The sequence below is a fragment of the Bos grunniens genome, chromosome 29 (assembly GCF_055505025.1).
Source record: "Bos grunniens cultivar Pamir isolate PY7600 chromosome 29, Bosgru_T2T1.0, whole genome shotgun sequence".
Lineage (NCBI taxonomy): Eukaryota > Metazoa > Chordata > Mammalia > Artiodactyla > Bovidae > Bos > Bos grunniens.
In genome coordinates this window covers 13,219,754-13,225,753 of record NC_141193.1, presented here as the reverse complement: position 1 = coordinate 13,225,753, position 6,000 = coordinate 13,219,754, and positions in this window count along the sequence as shown.

The following is a 6,000-nucleotide window of genomic DNA, read 5'->3' as shown; positions in this document are numbered from 1 at the left end:
GCCTCTTGATGAAAATGAAAGAGGAGAGTGAAAAAGTTGGCTTAAAGCTCAACATTCAGAAAATGAAGATCATGGCATCCGGTCCCATCACTTCATGGGAAATAGATGGGGAAACAATGGAAACAGTGTCAGACTTTATTTGTCTGGGCTCCAAAATCACTGCAGATGGTGACTGCAGCCATGAAATTAAAAGACACTTACTCCTTGGAAGGAAAGTTATGACCAACCTAGATAGCATATTCAAAAGCAGAGACATTACTTTGCCAACAAAGGTTCATCTAGTCAAGGCTATGGTTTTTCCTGTGGTCATGTACGGATGTGAGAGTTGGACTGTGAAGAAGGCTGAGTGCTGAAGAATTGATGCTTTTGAACTGTGGTGTTGGAGAAGACTCTTGAGAGTCCCTTGGACTGCAAGGAGATCCAACCAGTCCATTCTGAAGGAGATCCGCCCTGGGATTTCTTTGGAAGGAATGATGCTAAAGCTGAAACTCCAGTACTTTGGCCACCTCATGCAAAGAGTTGACTTATTGGAAAAGACTCTGATGCTGTGAGGGATTGGGGGCAAGAGGAGAAGGGAACGAGAGAGGATGAGATGGCTGGATGGCATCACTGACTCGATGGATGTGAGTCTGAGTGAACTCCGGGAGTTGGTGATGGACAGGGAGGCCTGCGATACATGGGGTCACAAAGAGTCAGACATGACTGAGCAACTGATCTGATATATATATATATATATATATATATATATATGTATAATTTTTGTGACTTTGTTTTTTTCCTTAATATTATATTTTTGAGAATTCAACCTCTACTCTAGATTTGTAATCTTTGCTTTTTGGTATTTGTTATCAATTTTGTACCTTTAAGAACCCAATCTTCAGAAACCATTTTTTACTTGGGAGCAAGATCTCTGGCTCGCTCTCTCCCCCTTTGGATCTCCTTTTTCTCTACCAGGTCACCTCTGTCTCTTCCATCCCCTTTGTCTTCTCTACCTAACTCTGTGAATCTCTTTTTGTTTTTCTTTCTTTTTTTTTTTTTTAAAAACCGGCACGCTCTCGGTCGGGGCTCCGGCTCGGCGGCCCGGCTCTGCCCGGCAGCTCCGCGCCCACGGCCGCCACGCCCGCAGGAAGCGTGCGCTGCCGCCGGGCCGCCCCCAGCGCAGGGGGTGGGGCGCGGAGGGGCTGAATCTCTTTTTGTGTTCTGGACTGAGGAGAACACTTAGGGAATGGATTACTGGCTGGATCTGTTTCCCTCCTTTTGATTCCCCCCTTTATACCCCTGGCCACCCCTGTCTATTTCCTCCCTCTTCTCTTCTCTGTGTAACTCTGTGAACAACTCTGAGGGATCCATACTTTCGAGAGCACATAAGGAAGTGATTACTGGCTAGCTTGCTCTCGCCTCTTTTGAGTCCCTCTCTTCTACTCCTGGTCACCTCTATCTCCCTTCTCCCTATTCTCTTCTCCATGTAACTCTGTGAACCTCTCTGGGTGTCCCTCACTGTGGAGAAACTTTTCATCTTTAACCTAGATGTTTTATTATTGGTGCTCTATAGATGGAGAAGTCTTGAGGCTACTGTAAGAATAAGACTGAAAACCAGAGGCGGGAGGCTTAAGTCCAAATCCTGAGATCACCAGAGAACTGAGTCCAGGGAGCATTAATCGATAGGAGCTCATCAAATGCCTCCCTACCTACACTGAAACCAAGCACCACCCAAAGACCAACAAGTTCCAGAGAAAGACATACCATGCAAATTCTCCAGCAACACAGGAACATAGCCCTGAGCTTCAACATACAAGCTGCCCAAAGTCACTCCAAACCCGTTGACATTTCATAACTCATTACTGGACACTTCATTGCACTTCAGAGAGAAGAAATCCAGCTCTACCCACAAGAACACAGACACAAGCTTCCCTAACCAGAAAACCTTGACAAGCCACCTGTCCAACCCCACCCACAGTGAGGAAACTCCACAATCAAGAGAACTCCACAAACTGCCAGAAGACAGAAAGGTGATCCCAAACACAGCAATAACAAGATGAACAGGCAGAAAAATATCCAGCAGGTAAAGGAACAAGGTAAATGTCCACCAAACCAAACAAAAGAGGAAGAGATAGGATATCTACCTGATAAAGAATTCCAAATAATGAATGTGAAAATGATCCAAAATCTTGAAAACAAAAAGGAATTACAGATAAATAACCTGGAGACAAGTATTCAGAAGATGAAAGAAAGGTTTAACAAGGACCTAGAAGAAATAAAAAAGAGTCAATATATAATGAATAATGCAATAAATGAGGTCAAAAACACTATGGAGGGAACCAAGAATAGAATAACAGAGGCAGAAGATAGGATAAGTGAGGTAGAAGATAGAATGTTAGAAATCAATGAAACAGAGAGGAAAAAAGAAAAATGAATTATAAGAAATGAAGACAATCTCAGAGTCCTCTGGGACAATATTAAACACCCCAATATTCGAATCATAGGAGTCCCAGAAGAAGACAAAAAGAAAGACCATGAGAAAATATTTGAGATAATAATTGAAAACTTCCCTAAATTGGGGAAGGAAATAATCAGGCAAGTCCAAGAAACCCAGAGAGTCCCAAACAGGATAAATCCAAGGCGAAACACCCCAAGACACATATTAATCAAATATCAAAGACCATATTAAACAAAGATCAAACACAAAGAACAAATATTAAAAGCAGCAAGGAAAAAACAACAAATAGCACACAAGGGCATTCCCATAAGGGTAACAGCTGATCTTTGAATAGAAACTATTCATGCCAGGAGGGAATGGCAGGGGATACTTAAAGTGATGAAAGAAAAACACCTACATCCCAGATTACTGTACCAAGCAAGGATCTCATTCAAATATGAAAGAGAAATCAAAAACTTTACAGAAAAGCAAAAGCTGAGAGAATTCAGTGCCACCAAACCAGCTCTCCAAAAAATGTTAAAGGATTTTCTCTAAACAGGAAACACAGAAAGAGTGTATAAACTTGAACTCAGGACAATAAAGTAAATGGCAATGGGATAATACTTATCAATAATTACCTTAAATGTAAATGGGTTGAGTGCACCAAACAAAAGACAAAGACTGGCTGAATGGATTAAAAAAAAATGTGTTGTCTACAAGAGACCCACCTCGAAACAAGAGACACATTCAGACTGAAAGTGAAGGACTGGAAAAAGATATTCCACTCAAATAGAGACCAAAGGAAAGCAGGAGTAGCAATACTCATATCAGATAAAATAGACTTTAAAGCAAAGGATTTGAAAAGAGACAAAGAAGGACACTACATAATGATCTAAATATCAATCCAAGAAGAAGATATAACAGTTATAAATATAAAGGCACCCAACATGGGAGCACCGCAATATGAAAGACAAATGCTAACAAGTATGAAAGTGGAAATTAACAATAACAGAATAATAGTGGGAGACTTTAATACCCCACTCACACCTATGGATAGATCAACTAAACAGAAAATTACCCAGGAAACACAAACTTTAAATGATACAATAGACCTGTTAGACCTAATTGATATCTATAGGACATTTCACCCCAAAACAATGAATTTCACCTTTTTCTTAAGCGCACACGGAACCTTCTCCAGGATAAATCACATCCTGGGCCATAAATCTAGCCTTGGTAATTTCAAAAATATTGAAATCCTTCCAAGCATCTTTTCTGACCACAAGGCAGATAAAATTAGATCTCAATTACAGGAGGAAAATTATTAAAAATTCCAACATATGGAGGCTGAACAACACACTGCTGAATAACCAACAAATCACAGAAGAAATCAGAAAAGAAATAAAAATATGCATAGAAACAAATGAAAATGAAAACACAACAATCCAAAACCTGTGGGACACTGTAAAAGCAGTGCTAAGGGGAAGGTTCATAGCGATACAGGCATACCTCAAGAAACAAGAAAAAAGTCACATAAATAACCTAACTCTACACCTAAAGCAACTAGAAAAGGAAGAAATGAAGAACCCCAGGGTTAGTAGAAGTAAAGAAATCTTCAAAATTAACGCAGAAATAAATGCAAAAGAAACAAAAGAGACCATAGCAAAAATCAACAAAGCCAAAAGCTGGTTCTTTGAAAGGATAAATAAAATTGTCAAACCATTAGCCAGACTCATCAAGAAACAAAGGGAGAAAAATCAAATCAATAAAATTAGAAATGCAAATGGAGAGACCACAACAGACAACACAGAAATACAAAGGATCATAAGAGACTACTATCAGCAATTATATGCCAATAAAATGGACAACTTGGAAGAAATTGACAAATTCTTAGAAAAATAAACTTTCCGAAACTGAACCAGGAAGAAACAGAAAATCTTAACAGACCCATCACAAGCACGGAAATTGAAACTGTAATCAGAAATCTTCCAGCAAACAAAAGCCCAGGACCAGATGGCTTCACAGCTAAATTCTACCAAAAATTTAGAGAAGAGCTACCACCTATCCTACTCAAACTCTTCCAGAAAATTGCAGAGGAAGACAAACTGCCAAACTCATTCTATGAGGCCACCATCCCCCTAATACCAAAACCGGACAAAGATACCACAAAAAAAGAAAACTACAGGCCAATATCACTGATGAACATAGATGCAAAAATCCTTAACAAAATTCTAGCAATCAGAATCCAACAACACATTAAGAAGATCATACACCATGACCAAGTGGGCTTTATCCCAGGTATGCAAGTATTCTTCAATATCCGCAAATCAATCAACATAATACACCACATTAAAAAATTGAAAAAATAAAAGCCATATGATTATCTCAATAGATGCAGAGAAAGCCTTTGAAAAAATTCAACATCCGTTTATGATAAAACCCTCCAGAATGCAGGACTAGAAGGAACATACCTCAACATAATAAAAGCTATATATGGCAAACCCACAGCAAACATTATCCTCAATGGTGAAAAATTGAAAGCATTTCCTCTAAAGTCAGGAAGAAGACAAGGGTGTTCACTCTCACCACTACTATTCAACTATAGTTTTGGAATTATTGGCCACAGCAATCAGAACAGAAAAAGATATAAAAGGAATCCAAATTCAAAAAGAAGAAGTAAAACGCTCACTGTTTGCAGATGACACGATCCTCTATATAGAAAACCCTAAAGACTCCACCAGAAAATTAATAGAGCTAATCAATGTATATAGTAAAGTTGCAGGATATAAAATCAACACAAAGATATTCCTTGCATTCCTATACACTAATAATGAGAAAATAGAAAGAGAAATTAAGGAAACAATTCAATTCACCATTGCAACGAAAAGAATAAAATATTTAGGACTATATCTACCTAAAGAAATTAAAGACCTATATATATATATATATATATATATATATATATATATATAACTATAAAACACTGGTGAAAGAAATAAAAGAGGACACTAATAGATGGAGAAATATAGCATATTCATGGATCAGAAGGATCAATAGCGTGAAAATGATTATATTACCCAAAGCAATCTATAGATTCAATGCAATCCCTATCAAGCTACCAACAGTATTTTTCACAGAGCTAGAACAAATAATTTCACAGTTTGTATTGAAATACAAAAAACCTCAAATAGCCAAAGCAATCTTGAGAAAGAAGAATGGAACTGGAGGAATCAACCTGCATAACGTCAGGCTCTACTACAAAGCCACAGTCATCAAGACAGTATGGTACTGGCACAAAGACAGATGTATAGATTAACGGAACAAAATAGAAAGCCCAGAGATAAATCCATGCACCTATGGACACCTTATCTTTGAAAAACGAAGCAAGAATACACAATGAAAAAAAAGACAATCCCTTTAACAAGTGTTGCTGGGAAAACTGGTCAACCATTTGTAAAAGAATGAGACTAGAACACTTTCTAACACCATGCACAAAAATTAACTCAAAATGGATTAAAGATCTAAATGTAAGACCAGAAACAATAAAACTCCTAGAGGAGAACATACGAAAAACACTCTCTGAC